At 41.7% G+C, this 15,625-nt stretch overlaps 1 protein-coding gene across 3 annotated transcripts in view; it reads right to left on the bottom strand.

Annotated features, from left to right (window-relative positions):
• ptprea (protein tyrosine phosphatase receptor type Ea) overlaps positions 1–14,167 on the bottom strand; it is a 261,033-nt gene extending 246,866 nt beyond the window's left edge. For 2 of the 3 annotated variants that reach the window (XM_080205632.1, XM_080205628.1), the window contains exon 1: positions 14,113–14,167. The gene's annotated coding sequence lies outside the window, so the exon portion shown is untranslated. Of the gene's footprint in view, positions 1–12,983; positions 13,064–14,112 lie in introns of those variants that run through there. The other variant, XM_080205629.1, reaches the window with a different exon arrangement.
• Between the last annotated feature and the right edge of the window lie 1,458 nt (positions 14,168–15,625).

Here is a 15,625-nt window from a genome sequence, read left to right on the forward strand (position 1 = left end):
AAATAGCAATTTAAATATTGGGCAGGGAGTTGATAACACTCAAAAACTTTGGAGCCGGAGACGCACAGAGGCTGTGGCGACACCCGTAGAACAGCCTCCATTGATGTCTCCTAACCTGTTGCTAGAGCAACGCAGCTGGCTGGGAGAATTGCCCTAATATAATAGAATATTTATCTATCAACACTGCCTTGGTTTTCAAATTGTGCTGGAAGCCAACTTCATTCTGATTCTTAACAGTAAGAACATGGTTGCATTAACTTTGTCCAGGTTAAAAGTTCATTTGACATGATAGCCTTGAAGGTATGAGTGAAGTGGAACTTTAAAACCCTTTCCATCAACAACATAGGTTGCCAATATGCACACTTTGAAGAGTGAGTCTAGCACTGGAATACTTGACTGCTGAATACTGTCCACCAGTCTTATGGATGTGGTGCTTAATGCCATTGAGAGAATCATTATTGTGGCCAACTGTGGCATATACGTCCCAGCTGTACTGGGATGCACATACAGCTTATGGCTATAATCAGTTTGGCTAACCATCAACTGATAAAGACCGCCATCCGTGAGAATGATGGCATCTGTGTCGATGATCCTGCATGCCTTGCAGAGGTTGCTGTAGCAGGTTTGTGTGGTGTCATGGTCACTGTTCTCCTGAAGGCTGGGTAGTTTGCTGGGGACAATGGTCTGTTTGAGGTTGTGCGATTGTTTCAAGACAAGAAGTGGGGGTGTAGGGATAACCTTGGCGAGATGTTCATCTTCTTCGATGACAAGTTGAAGGCTCCGGAGAAAATGTCATAGCTTCTCCGCTCCGAGGAAGTACTGGACGATGAAGGGTACTCTGTCCGCTGTGTCCTGTGTTTGTCTTCTGAGGAGATTGGTGCAGTTTTTCGCCGCGGCTCATTGGAACTGTTGATTGATGAGTCAAGTGCTATATCCTGCTTCTTTGAGGGCATCTTTCACTGTCTGTAGGTGTCTGTTGCGATCCTCCTCATCTGAGCAGATCCTGTGTATACGGAGGGCTTGTCCATAGGGGATGGCTTCTTTGTTTAGGGTGGAATCTGGAGAAGTGAAGCATCATGAAGTTATCCGTGAGCTTGTGGTACAGTAAAGTGCTGAGGTGACTGTCCTTGGTGGAGATGCGTGTGTCCAAGAGTGCAGCTGATTCCGGAGAGTAGTCCATGGTGAGTCTGATGGTGGGATGGAACTTGATGCCATCATATGGTTGTTTTAGTGATTGTTCGCCATGAGTCCAAAGGAAGAAAATGTCATTGATGTATCTAGTGTATAGCATTGGTTGAAGGTCCTGTGCCGTGAAGAGGTCTTGTTTGAACTTGTGCATGAAGATGTTGGCATATTGAGGTGTGAACTTGGTCCCTGTGGCTGTTCTGTGTGTCTGGATGAAGAACTGGTTGTTGAAGGTGAAGACATTGTGGTCCAGGATGAAGTGGATGAGTTGTAGAATTGCATCTGGAGATTGGCAGTTGGCAGCATTGAGTACTGAGGCAGTTGCAGCAATGCCGTCATCATGGGGGATGCTGATGTAGAGTGCTGAGACATCCATTATGACGAGGAGCGCTCCTGGTTCAACTGCTCCATGTGTGCTGTTTCTGTAGGAAGTCCGTAGTGTCGGAACAAATGCATGGGTTTGCAAAATCTCACTAACTATCGAGGCTAGAGACAATATACATCTCTTTAACCTGTGCTTAACCCTCTCTCTATTCACTTGGTTACCTGTAAAGACTCATATTCCAACCATTATTTTGTAATTTGAGTTTGTGTCTATATATGCCCCGTTTGTGAACACATCTCCCACTCACCTGATGAAGGGGCAGTGCCCTGAAAGCCTGTGACTTGTGCTACCAAATACCTACCTGTTGGACTTTAACCTGGCATTGTGAACCTTCTTACTGTGCTTACCCCAGTCCAACACCGGCATTTCCACATCACTGACAGTTTCAACATGTAACATCTTCCCCATAAGTTGTCCAAGTTAAAAAGTGCAAGTAGAGGTAATCAGCTGAGCTGCCTGGGGGTAGGGTAAGAGTAATGCCACTTCATAAATGAGGAACATGACAATAACTCATAACAAGCCAGTGAATCTGATATTTACTTTAGGTAACACATTAAAGCCATCCTTAAAGTGGGATTAATGTTACAACTGGGAAAATATGAAAATATGAAAGAAGATGACAACACAATTCTTTGCAAGAGGAAGATCACACTATACAAGGGGATTGCAAACAACTTGAAGCAAGTAGCGAATTAGGGGATTTGGCTGGATGAACAAGCTAAGCCCACAAGTAACTGGATGAATGCAAACTAAAGAGAAGAATGATAAAAGGTGTTGCATTAGTCTGCAAGACATAGCACGAGGAGGAGGATCCAGGGGTAACTCTGGGTAGCTCCTCAGCGTTGTGTGGGTAATAATAAATAAAGCAAATAGAAACTTGGGGTGTGTAGCCAGAAAGGCAAAACAGGAGCTTCTGGAATCTGGCAGCCTGTGGAAGCTTACCCCGAGAGAACTGTGAGCACTTTGTTCACCATATCACAAACATCCTGCTACAGATAAAGCTACAGCAAGTGGTAACTAAAAAGATCTATTGAATCGGACACCTGGGCTATGGACTATAGAAACTGGAATGCTCATTTTTTTTCAGAAATAAGACCTTTTGAGGTATTCAAAATGCTAATGGGTATAAATTAAACCTTAATCACTTCCAATAATCATCAACAATAAAACAAGCAGACAGCTTCCAATGGCAAAAAGGAAAATTAAATACACAAAACTGATAGGGCTGAGAGGAGGAGGTGGATATAATGAGACAAATTCAAGAGGGAACTGGATTGACATTTTACAGAAACCTGATTGAGAATTATAGGAGATAGTGTGAGATACTTTTGAACTATGAATCTGGCTAGAAAGAAGTATTTGCATTGTTGTGATGTAGGAAATGTGGCAGCCAATTTGTACACAGGAAGCTCCCACAATCAGTAATGTGATAATACCCAGATAATTTTTTTTTGTGTGATGTTAACTGAGGGTTAAATTTTAGTTAGGATCACCAGGCATAACCACCACTACTCTTCTTTGCAGTGGTACCATGGGACCATTTACATTCACCTGAGAGTGGAGACAAGGCCTCAGTTTAACCTCTCACCCAAAAAGCAGCAGCTCCAACAGTGTAACACTCCCTCAGTTCAACATTAGTGTACTGATCTAACTTTTTAGCTCAATTAAAAGGAAGTCCTGGAATGGAACTTGAATGAGTGCTCAACTTTCTCAGTGAGAAGCAAGTCTGTTATCAACTCAGCCGCACCTGACTGTGTGTTAACTTAAGTATCTAAGCCAATTGGAGCATATGGTGCAAGATATATTTGTACTACATGGAGACTTGACTAATTTTGCAGGTTTGATCTAAGTGCATGCCTAAAAGGTTAATATACATCTCTGTAGTACACTTAGCTTACCAGGTGCATTCAAATGTGTACTACTTATAATGCCTCCAACCTCACAGAAAATACAACAATTAAAGTGTTGCTGAGTTGATAATATAATCAAGTTTAAAATAAAGCTTTCATTTAACATGCTCAGGAAGAAGGGACTCCTTTAGTCAGCAATCTAAATACAAAAATATTTGATTCTCTTTTGAACCTCAGAACACCCAATCTATTTTTCTCAATTTGTAGATACAAATTGACAAAGCTCAATTTAGATTGATGTACTGGCAATATTTTTAAGTGACACCTTAGTCACACAATATTTGTGTCAATGGGAGCAAAATTGGATACTGCCTGAAATCAGGTAATGGGATGGTATTGCACAATTAACCTGTGCCTGTAATGAGTCATGCAGGCAGCATACAAATTTAATGTTGCCTGTTACTTAGAGTGATTGTAGCATGCAGATTGATGCTGTCCAGTGACTACATATCTCAGCACAGGGGTCAAGTTCAGAAGAGATTAGCGCTACTTAAAAGCTGGACTACAATTTTTAAAGGCGATGTACATTTTGGCTACAGCAGGGGCTGGATGTAATGAAAGGGGAGCTCGAGACCTAGTTAAACCTTAAAAATGATGTGTCAAGTCTGTGAGCAAAGAGCCTGCCATCATGGTCTCCGATTCAGCACAGGATACTTTGGTACAAGGGTTCACTGGAGGACAGAGATGAGGGCAACATCAGGGCAAGATACTAAGAAGGTAGTTTCAACAGGCAGCCACTGCAGTCATTGCTAGACTGTGTCTCAGACATCACCCCATCACTCACATAGCAGTCACCTCTATTAACCATAACTCGTGCCCAACACCCCTCTCTCATATTCTAATCACTGCTGCAAGACACAACATCTCACAACTTGCACACATTGCCAGCTGTTCAACCATGACAACAACATCATCAAAACCCATAGCACCATGCTCCCTCCTGTCTTCTAGGGCAAGGTGGCACATAACCAGGGCAGTAGACACTCATTTTTGGGGGGCATGGAGGAGACAAGTGTTTGCCATCATTGCAGCCACCATGATTGAGAAAGAGGCCTGTGTCAGCAGCAGTGCTGAAATTATTAAACGTTCATGCCTCATTCTCCTATTCCCATCCCAGTTGTAAATCAGAGATTGAGTGCGGAAGGGCGATATGCACCTCCAGCTTTCTCTCTTCCCCAATCGTATTCTTGCATCTTTCTCCGTAGATATCCAATAATTGTAACCTGGCAAGGCAGTGGTGGAAGAGAAAGAAGTGAAAGCACAGGAAGACATTAATGATTAAGAAACATTACCACAGTTACAACCCCCAGCTCAGTTTCTGACACTGCATATGGTTCAGGGGACAGCTTAGGGTTGTGATCTACACATGATCAAAAACCAGGCACGAGTGGCCCATGACCAGAACCTGCAGACAAAGATATTGCCAGTGTTAACTCACTGGAGAGCAAGGTGGTGGTACATGCACTCTGCTGCAGAGGACTCAGATGGGGATTTAAATAAGGCTGCTTACAATAAAAGGCTAGTGGAAATGTACCCAGGAATACTTGGCACATTGGCCAGTCTGCCAGATAACCTGCAGTCACTGCCAAGGAGCATGGAGGAATCCAGAGCCACCATAAGAAATAGGAGCAGGAGTAGGCCATCTAGCCCTTCGAGCCTGCCCCGCCATTCAATATGATCATGGCTGATCTGAAGTGGATCAGTTCCACTTTCCCGCCTGCTCCCCATAACCCTTAATTCCTTTATCTATCAGAAATCTATTGACCCGTGACTTAAACATATTCAACGAGGTAGCCTGCACCACTTCAATGGGCAGAGAATTCCAGAGATTCACCACCCTCTGAGAGAAGAAGTTCCTCCTCAACTCTGTTCTAAATTGCCCTCTAGTTCTGGTTTCCTTTCTAAGTGGAAAGAATCTCTCTACCTCTACCCTATCTAGCCCCTTCATTATCTTGCAAGTATGATTCTGTTCAACACTGGAAGTGCTGGGCAACTCTATTCTTGGTCTACTCGTAAACCGACCGTGAAGCAGCACAACGTCTCAGCTTCGAGTGCAACCTGGTCAGAAATCACCCAATGCCTGGCTGTTATAGTGGAAACTCGGGTTGTGGTCATGCAAGCTCAGCGGTCTTCATTGTTATTAAAAGTAGTGATCAAAGCAGCTTGCAGTATCTCACAGCTGTCCAGCATTCTGTCCTCCAACATATGCTGGGATGGCTGAGCCACCGACCAGTTCCAGTGGCTCCCTGCTGTCTCTCAGAATGGCAGCATCTGTCCTCCCACCACTGCCATCCAGTCACCAGCCACCTTAGTCTGCTGCCACCCAAGTTAAGCTGGTGATGTTCAAAGCCAGGCCTTCCAGAGTCAGAAATGTGCCTACACAGTGCAAACTCCATTTCCATCACAAAACTGCATCTGCAACACCAAATAGATAAGCAGTACACAGCCAAATTTTATGGCCATGTTGTCTTACTGCAATAAACCAGTGCCTTAGTGAAACCATGCTTGGAATACTGTGAACAGTTTAAGCTTCCTTAGCCAAGGAAGGAGATCCTTGCCTTAGAGAGACTGCAATAAAAGTTCACTGGACTGATTCCTTGGATGGGAGAATTGTCCTCTGTGGAGAGATGAGTAGATTATATTCCCTAGAAAGGTGACAGGTCATCTCATTAAAACATCTAAAATTAAGATGCTTTATAGGGTAGACGTGGGAAGGATGTTTCCCTAGTTGGAAAGTTTAGAACTGGCAGTCACAATGTCAGAATAAAGAAGGTTGGCAATTTAGGACTGAGATGAGGAGAAATTTCTTCACTCAAAGAGCTGTGAATCTTTGAAATTTTCTACTCCAGGGAGCTGTGGATCCTCACTCAATAAATACATTCGAGAGAGACATCCAAAAAATTTTAGATATATAAAAAAGAACTAAACATTAAGGAGATGGTACAGGAAAGTTGAGATGAAAGATCAACTATATTTTATTGAATGGCAGAGCAACCTACTCCTGCTCCTATTTCATATATACTTTTACTGGGTCTTGAGACTGCAGCCCAATATATACTAGACCAGATTTTGCTGGACCCCGCATCTTGCAACATACTTTGCCAATTAAGACTTGTTCATTCATGTTTAAGTTTAAGAAACTTTCACCTGGAAGTGACAGTTAATAATGGCACTATGATGGCAACATGGTATCTTGAGAAATAGAGAAAGAACTCAACAGAAGGGTAAATTAGGGTGGGTGAATTGAATATCAGATTAAGTACAGAAAGAAAAGTAAAGAGATGGAAAGAAACATTTGATTGAGAGGAAAATAAATAAAGGATTAATATAAAATGTAAAAGCTTGTTCTATTGCTCACCAAGGCTCCAGATTTCCTATTTTCCTTGTGGAACCACTATCCATTCAAAAAATAACAATCAGTGAGATTCTGCGTTTAGAAACGTTTACTTTCTGGGCAAGAAAGGCTGATCGGCAGTCATCGACAATCATTGAAAGGATGCTTATGCTACTAATTACTAGACTTACTTTGTGGCAAAGTTAACAGGCAATTAACATACAAACGAAGCAACTTCATCCAACTCATGGAGATTAAGCATGAGATACCATTTTCATGAAACTAATGGCAGAGTTGGGCAAAGCAGCCAACAACTTGCAACTCATGGATTATCTCTTCCTGGCTTCAAGTTGCTGCCAATTTACACAGATTTGGCAAAATCTGGCATCCCAATGTCTTTAGACTCCTGTTGAACTGACACAAAATGCAGTGTGGGTGGTTGCACATGCGTAAAGTGACCACAACAAATTGCCCCTTGAATATGCATAATGACAACATTGTAACATCACAAAATGTACAGTGTATTAAAAAGAGAAATCAACAGTCATAAGGGAACATTTCAAAAATTCCAGAATGAGCAGCAGCCAGTGCAGTTTTGGTTTTGCCCACAGTTAAGTTGGTGGAATGCACTGATCCACAATTTAAAAAATCTTTCTTGACCGAATCCGGCTATTAAACCTCCATCAACTGCGGAGAGCCATGTTTCATGACTGTGAATTAATGAAAAAGCCACTATGAAGTGAGGTACACAAAATAAGCAACTTGCATCTATATCACACCTTTCACAACTCCAGGGTGTCCAAAATATTTCACAGATGATAAAGTCGATTGGAAGTGTTGTCATTGTGCAGCAAGTGTGAAGAATCATATGGGACATTTATAATGTCACAAAACATCTGAACAGTAACTGATCCATACGCAAATCCTCCCTTCTCTCTCTCTCTGTACCAAAGAATGTGATACAGTGCAACAGGCCTTGCTTATTTCTGCAGTGCGCAGAGTGCACTTAGGAAAGATGAAGACCTTAGCAAAGGTCAGTCGTTTGCCTTTTCACCACATTTACTTATTTTGAACCTTAGATTGCAAAAGATGAAAGCAACTTGTTCTAAGCTTCTATGTGACACACTTTCCAATTCAGCAAATACATTCAAACTTCAGTTACTACATTGTAAAATTTGTTTTACTCAGTCCTCACTTCAAAACGTCTTACTGAATTCAGCTGAAACTTGTCTGATATCAGAATATATCTGATAAATAATATATCTGATATCATAGAAAGGCCATTGATAGGGTTTACATTTAAATAACTGCCCAGTATACTCAAGGCAGAATCAGTTTGAAATCTTGTTTTTTTTAAAAAACTTGTGTACTTGCTTATGTTCAAAGTTATTTTTAATTAATCATGCATTTAGAACATATTTGTTACAATTGATCTTTTACCCATTAGGGTTGTCTCAGGTATAATTGGTCTGGTATCTTAATGTATGTCAGAATCAGATTAACTTTCAGACCAGCCCCATGGTATCAATGCAGAATGACACCACAATCAGCTATTGTTGTTAAAACTTCCACTTGGTCGTTTGCTTTCCTTTCAGCAAGATCAAACATTTCACTTTTAAAGAGTTCACGCAATGGATAGTGTGAGTGAAGACCCCACTATCCATTATGCAAAATTCAGATAATAAAGAAGCCTCAAGCCTAACGTATGCTTGTTGTTCTTTGTTTGCAAGTATAGGACTATTTTCACAGAAACTCCATCATTGACCTTCAAACAGTTACAACTGCTCTCTGATTGACCTCTGCATTTACAAATGGTCATCACAGAAGCCTTCAAGGATAAACATGACAGGATAATGAGTCCAACCATGCCCCAGACAGGATGCAATGCATTGTGAGATCCACTAATATGGAAACTTATATGTCCACATCTAGCATGGTCCTATCACATAAGCGCCTAGAATAGAATACATGAAAATAAAAAGCCAGGTATTTGACAACCCAATTTTTTTCCAAGGGATGGATCTGGGGATTTACAAATAAATGCTAATCAGAAATTTCCCTCCAAGTGCAGGTTTATTCTATTTCCCCACGAGTTTGCCTGAACTTAAAGGGACAAACATGTTAAACAGCCTCACTGTTCACTGTTCTATTCCGACACTTCATAGATGCCCTACAGCATGTTCCACCTCAGGGGAAAGTCAAATAACAATGATAGTTGAGGAGGGTACCACTTTTGAGAAGGCCACGTGACTTTTTAGAAAGGCTTTTGACAAATGGTCCCACGTTGCAGACTGGTTAGAAAAATAAAAGCCCATGGGTTCCAAGATAAACTGAATCACAACTTGTCTCAGTGACAAGATAAGGAAAGGGTAACAGTGGATGGGTGTTTCCAGGACTTTCTCATGGAACTCTGCAGGGCTCAGTGCTACATGGTTCCTTTGCATAGCGCATGTCAATACTTTAGACTTAATTGTAGGAGGCAAAATTAAGAATTTACAGATAGTATAAAATGTGATCAGATGGTTGATCATAAGGAAGGAAGATTCCATCGACTGCAGGGAAAAAAAGTCAATGGACTAGTCAGGTGGGCATAAAACTAGCAAATGGAATTCAATCAGAGTAAATGTGAAGTAACATTTGGGGAGGGCAAAGAAGGCAAGGAAATACACAATACATGAATAAATACTGAAAAGTGTAGAGGAACCGGGGGACTTTGGGGTGCATGTCCACAGATCCCTGAGAATAGCAGGACAAGTAGTAGATAAATAATGAACAAGTCATGTGGGATACTTCTGTTTATTAGCAAGGCATCGAAGACAAGGGCAGGGAAGGTATGCTAGTTAGGCTACAACCAGAGTTCTAGTCACCAATGGCAGGAGGAATGTAAACATAATAGAGATGGTTACAAGGATGTTGCCAAGACTGGAGAATTTCAGCAATGAGGAAAGATTGAGGTTGCCTTTTTTTGGAACAGGTGAGGCTGAGGAAAGATTGAATTGAGGTATATAATTTTATGAGGGGCCTAGATACAGTCAATAGAAAGAATCTATTTCCATTAGCAGAAAGGTCAACAATCAGGAAAGGTAAGTATTTGGTGAAGGTTTAGAAGGGGAGTTGAAGAGAAATCTTTTCACTCAAAATGTCCTGGGTATCTTGTACTGACTACTTTAAAAGGATGGTAAAGCTAAAACCCTCATTGCACTTAAGAAGTACTTGGAAATGCACTGAAGTGCAGTAACCTATAAGGTTATGGACCAGAAGATGGAAGGGCACTGGAGAGTTCTTTTTCAGCCAGCACAGGATCACTGGGTCTCCTTCTGCACTGCAAATTTCTAGGATTCTGTATTTTTCCCTGGCCTAAAACCAGTGCTGCCCCTGGCGAGGCATTGGTTGACTGAAAATATTTGTGATGTCTTCCTACAAAATGGGTCAGATTGAAGTACAACTGGCATTACACACCTGCAGCCACAGATTTGTAAGATGATATATGGGCAAAATCTGCTTCAATAACAACTGAAGTTCTACGATGGTTTCACAATGGAAGATAGGGAAGCTTTTAAAGATCAACAAAGTCACTAAAGAAATAAAAAAAGAGCAAAGGTAAATTACAAAAGAAAACTAGCACAAAATATAGAAACAGACAATAAAAGTTTCTACAAGTATGTAAAGAGGAAGAGAGTAGCTAAAGTGAATGTTGATCCCTTAGAAGATGAGGCTAGGGAATTCAGAAATGGCTGAGACACTAAATTAATTTTTTGCCTAAGATTTCACAGTGAAGGACACGAGTACCATCCCAATGGTAACAGAAAATACAGAGGTTACTGAAAGGGAGGAACTTTGAACTATCATCACGAGGGAAAAAGTACTGAGCAAACTATTGGAATTGTAAACAGACAAGTCCCCAGGGCCTTTTGGCCTGCATCCTAGGGTCTTGAAGGAAGTGATGTTGGAGATAATGAATCCATTGGTTACAATATTCCAAAATTCCCTGGATGCAGGAAATGTTCCAGTGGATTTGAAAAATGCTGATGTAATGCTCTTATTCAGAAAAGGAGGGAGTCATATGTTGGAATCTATAAGCCAATTAGTTTAATATCTATCATTGGGAAATTATTAGAATCCATTATTAAGGACATTTAGAAAGTCAAGATACAATCCATTAGAGTCAGAATGGCTTTATGAAGGGGAAATCATTTGATTAATAAGTCTGCATTCTTTGAAGATGCAACAAGCAAGGTGGATAATGGGGATCCGTAAATGTAGTATATCTGGACTTCCAGAAGATATTTAACGAGGTGCCACACAAAAGGTTAATACACAAGGTTAGTTCACAGGGGATGAAAATTTATTAGCTTGGATAGAGCATTGGCTAACCAACAGAAAGCAAAGTCAGGATAAATGTTTTTTTTCTAGGTGGCAAGATGTAACAAGTGGAATGCCACAGGATCAGTCCTTGGGCCCCAACTATTTACAATCTATATTAATGACTTGGATTTGGGATAGAAGGTACCACAGCCAAATTTGCAGATGACACTAAAGTAGGTGGAATAGTAAGTTGCAATAATGAAATAAGAAATTTACAAATGGTCATGGATAGGTTAACTGAATGGGGCAAAATGCGGCAGATGGAGTTTAACGTGACTGAGTGTGAGGTTATCCATTTTGTTAGCAAAAAGACAAATTATTTAACTGGAGAGAAACTTCGGCATGCCTCAGTAAAGAGGGATCTGGGTGTCCTTGTGCATAACTCGCAGAAAACCAGTATGCAGATAATAAGGAAGGGAAATGGAATCATAGCATTTATTGCTAAAGGAATAGAACATGAAAGTAGTGAAGTGTTGCTGCTACTGTACAAAGCATTAGTGAGACCACACTTAAAATATCATGTATAGTCTCGGTTCACTTACTTTAAGATGGATATAGTTACATTCGAGGCAGTTCAGGGGAGGTTCACTAGGTTGATTCCAGAGATGAAGGATTTGTTTTACAAAGAGAGATTGAGCAGTTTAGGCCCATTATCCCTGGAGTTTAGAAAAATGAGAGGAGATCTAATTGAGGCGTACAAGATGATAAGAAGGATTGACAATGTAGATGTGGAGACAATGTTTCCTCTTGTAGGGCAATCTAGAACAAAAGCTAATAGTTTTAGCATAAAGGGTGACAGATTTAAAACAGAGGTGAGCACAAATTTCTTCTCTCACAGGGTTGTGTATCTGGAATTCACTATCCCAGAGTGTGGTGGATGCCAGACATTGAGTAACTTTAAGGGAGAGGTGGACAGATTTTTAATTAGTTGAAGGACTAAGGTGAACCAGTAGGAAAGTGGAGGTGAGGCCGAGATGAGATCAGCCATGATCATATTAAGGAGTGGAGCAGGCTCGAGGGGCTGAATTGCTTACTGCTGCTCCTAATTCTTAAAGCACCTGTTCCTTGCCTATGAGATACATTTAAATGGTCACTTTTTTGTGCTGTTGACAAAACATTTCCATCTTATAGCAATGCAAAAGCAGCAGGATAACTCAAAGTTCAAAGTGACATTCTGACTGATGAAATGGTCCAGTCAAGTTTTTCACATACACCCCCGCCCCCTGCCCCCCCCAGAATGCTGTATATAGGCTGCTAGATTAGGAGCTGGACAACAGGTAACTTGTGCGTACATACATGAATGGTATGTTGTTTACTGGTCCCATTGCCATCCATCATTACCTTGGATCATCATCCCCTTTGTCCTTTAATGACAATTACTTTCCATCTTAATTCGAGGTATTCTTGCTTAGCCCCTTATTTCCCTGCCTGTTTCTGTACTTAATGGGAAACAATTACATCTCTAACTTAATCGCCCCCATCCCTCCCCTGTGTACACATGCTGTCTGACCTGCTGAGCTTTTGCAGGGTTTTCTCAATTTAAATTGAGTGAATATGGGTACCATCGGGCTAACGTTTTCTTCTGTTCATTTATTGGGGATTCCCCCAATGATTATCTTATTGCTAAACACAATTCAACAAAGCTAAGTGCCAGTATAACCTAGAGTCGCAATACAAGCGCAGAACTAGGCTAGTTTGAGCATTCACAACCTTGTTCAATCCAGCAATAAATGTCCCAACAATTGAGGCAAACCTGCCAACTATTGCGCGCGAGTTAAAAATAAATAGGTACATTGCCACTTACAATGTCGATTCATCGCTGTTAACCGACCAATTCGTTGCTGCGTTATTTCTTGCTGATGAAACAAACACTGTTATCTGTTTCAATAATCGGTATGCAAAAGGACAGCACGGATCATGTCCGCTCCTTATGCACCGGATAACTGGAACTGTAACAGATTTGGGATGTGTAAATATCCTGTATGATTCATCTGGAACGCTGTGATGTACACACTCCTGCTGTTTGACTTACTCACAATGGTATCCAGTGTTGTAAACTGCACGGAGAGAAACCTCTGTTTACAGAAAATAGACCGAGCAATGTTAAAAAAAAGACTCGTGTAGCAGTGGTCGATTTCAAGCAGCCTGTTAAAGGACACTTCCTCATTTGGCGATATAGTAAAACATCAGAAACAGTTCACCGGCTAGACTCCCCTTTTTTCCATTGTAAGACTAAGGGTTTTACCTACAGCTACTCTCACCATTTGTAAGCGATTTACTGCACTGCCATACTACACTGATACACTCAGCATTCTCACTACACAGTCAACTCTTGGCAAATGCACCAGCAACGTGACCATACCGTTTTCCCCAAGCCTCAGGCTCGCTTCTCTCCGTTAACTTTCTCCTAATGTTACCAAGCAGCAGCCACTCTTGTCCCGGTTCCCTTTCATCTGAACACACGGGAGAGGCGCAAAGTGCCAGTGTGATCAATGAGACTGCAGTCAGTGACAGGGTTACAGTGAAACAGCTCAGCCTCGGATAGTACTGTCTGAACCGGGTTAGAACCCGGTCACTAAACCAGGTTAAACCCGGTTCACTGCAGTCACTAAACTGGGGTTAAACCCGGGTCACTATAGTCACTGACCCGAGTTAAATTTCAGTCACACTACCGGGTTAAGCCCGGTACTCCCCTGTCACTGAACCAGGTTAAAACCCGGGTCACTATAGTCACTGAACCGGGTTAGACCAGGACTCCCAGGTCACTAAACCGGGTTAAACCCGGGTCACTGCAGTCACTAAAGTAGGTTAAAGCCGGTACTCCCCTATCACTGAACCGGGTTAAACCTTGGTTACTACAGTCACTGAACCGGGTTAGAGCCGAGTTACTCTGAACCAAATAAGAAGCTTGCTAATGATCCGGGGAAACTCACCGAGAGGAAGCGGCTGCTGTCCGCTTGCTGCAGTTGCCCGTGAAGCTGTATTTCCCTGAATACCAGCTCTGAGAGGCAGAGAGAGAGAGTGTCGGCTCCGAATCCCAGCTTTACACCTTCATGTGTTCAGCTCAAACAGCCGCCTGCTGCGGAGGTTGGGAATTACCACCGAGAGAGCACAGTGGTGGAACTCTGACACACATAATCAGCCTCTCCTGCCTCCTTCACTGTGGGCTAGGCAGGAGGTGATCGTAATTTTACTGGGATCTTCCAGAGTTTGGCATGTCTTTATTCTGTAAAATCGAGTGCAACATTGTCGAAATGGCCTCATTCCGAAATTCAACACTGCCCAAATGATTTCGTTTAAAGTTTTCCTAGAAAGCTGGATGCTGGCAGTCCCCCAGTCCCACTGATAACTCACCTGAATAGTCATTATTTATGGCAACTATGTGCTATCCCACTGTGAAGGGCATCGCTGTCAAGCAAGATTGCCTCCTTCACAGGGGAAGTTTTTTTTAAAAAAAGTTACTCCATTCTTAAAGTTACGAAGCCAATGCCCAAAATGGATTGGGCAAACCCAAATCCAATCTTTGCTTGCTCCAAAAAACAAATTCAAAATCCGATTGAATCCAATTCATGATATTCAGCTAATTAACAATCAGAAACAGAAAGTGCCTTCCTAACTCTTGGGGTGCTAAAGTCAATTGAAAACACAGTATCAAATGTGCGACTTAATAATTTGTGTAGTTCTGCATCGCTTCTCGGCCTGATGGTTAAGATCAAATGTAGTTTTGGCATCCTGCACTTGGTTGAAATCATGAGATTACACTGAGGCTTCATTTGAAACCATTTTTTAAAGCGGCATCTCGGCATTTTGGCTAAGATGCAAATGAGATCAAGCCTTGGAGAAGGTTCAATGCCTGCTCCAATCAGCTTGGATTGTGTAGGTCAAGCCCAAGACGGGAAGCGGCCAGCCTGTCTCGTCAGCTTGAATCTGGAATGTCTCACTTGCTGAGACTTTGAATTGGACTTTGATTGGATTGAATTGGATATAAACAAAAAACTTGTGTAGTTCTGCAGGAAACTGGCTGGTGCCATTTGTGTACCAGGCTAAGCCTGTCTGAACTTTGCCAGCTGGAGAGGCGTTTACTCAGTTCAAAACCAGTGAGTGAGCCACATATTCCATTGAAATGTGAGCCTTGATACACACAAACTGAAAGCCTGGTATCCCCTAAATGATATACTTCAGAACTGTGCACAGTGACACATAAATAATGTGTCCCACCTACTCTAAAAAAACAAGCAACTATCTCCAAAGATCAAAGGCTGTTTAAAAAAAAGCTTCAGCTCTTTAGACTTCCAGGATTGCCATTGTATTTCAAACTTGTTTTCAGATCCTTCCATGACCTCGCCTCTCCCTAGTTCTGTAATCTCCTCCAGCCCCACAACCCACTGAGATATCTGCACTACAATTCTGGCTTCTTAGGGCATTTCCAATTTTAATCACTCTCAC

The sequence above is a fragment of the Carcharhinus amblyrhynchos genome, chromosome 17, assembly GCF_965287045.1.
Source record: "Carcharhinus amblyrhynchos chromosome 17, sCarAmb.v2.hapA, whole genome shotgun sequence".
In the NCBI taxonomy this organism is placed as follows: Eukaryota; Metazoa; Chordata; class Chondrichthyes; order Carcharhiniformes; family Carcharhinidae; genus Carcharhinus; species Carcharhinus amblyrhynchos.